The 934-nt window shown below is 39.2% G+C and overlaps 1 protein-coding gene across 6 annotated transcripts in view; it reads right to left on the bottom strand.

Annotated features, from left to right (window-relative positions):
- Positions 1-934, bottom strand: part of LOC106876426 (uncharacterized) — a 1,308,965-nt gene that overhangs the window by 407,973 nt on the left and 900,058 nt on the right. The window lies entirely within an intron of this gene.

Raw genomic sequence — 934 nt, 5'->3', positions numbered from 1 at the left:
CCACCACCACCACCACCAATACCACCACCACTACCACCACCAGCAGCACCACTAGTAACCACCAGCACCACCAGCGCCGCCAGTGCCACTACTTCTTACCACAACAAGAACTATCATCTTTCCGCCATGCCTCCAATTATAAAGTGTTGCAGAAGGAAGATAAGCACTAGTTGGTTCCACTTGCAATAATAACCATAATGATGATGATGATGATGATGATGATGATGATGATGATGATGATGATGATAATGGTGTTGATGACAACAACAACAGAGCAGCAGCAGCAGTGAAACACAATAGAAAGAATTCGCTATCGTGGCGAATCGTGATGATGTTAGATTTGAAGTTATACTAGGGAGGAGGAAGAAGAGGAGGAAAATGAGAAAGAGAAGAAGAAAAAAAAGAAGTTGATGACAACGATGATGCTGATGATGCGGAGGAGTAGGAGAAAGCAGTAGAGGTAGAAAGAAAAAAAGAAGATGCAGAAGAAAAGGAAGAAAGAGAAATATATGAAGAAGAAAAGTGGGAAGAAGACGTAGAAATGAGAAGGAATTAAAAGAGAAAGATAAAAAGAGTAGAAGAAGTGTTGCCAGATCAAGGAAAAAAAAAAGAAGAAAAAGGGTAAGCGATGAAGGAAAGAAGAGATGAAAAGAGATAACTAAAAAAAAAAGAAGAAGAGAAAACAAATCAGAGAAGAATAAATAAAAAGGGAAAAGAGCAAAAGAAGAAGAAAGAAGAAAGAAGAAGGAGACGCAGGTCACACGATGAAAAAGGATAGGAAAAAAGGGTTTTCTTGTACATATAATTGCTGGTGTGGTAAGAATAGTAAGATTATAAGTATTAGGGAGAGCATCAAGGTGAAGTATTAGAAAGGGTAAGAGAAAGAGAGAGGTAGAGAGAGAGAGAGAGAGAGGTAGAGGGGGAGAGAGAGAGG

This window comes from Octopus bimaculoides, chromosome 5, assembly GCF_001194135.2.
Source record: "Octopus bimaculoides isolate UCB-OBI-ISO-001 chromosome 5, ASM119413v2, whole genome shotgun sequence".
NCBI lineage: Eukaryota > Metazoa > Mollusca > Cephalopoda > Octopoda > Octopodidae > Octopus > Octopus bimaculoides.
The sequence above is the reverse complement of the archived record's forward strand: the minus strand, read 5'-3'. Positions and strand labels throughout refer to the sequence as shown.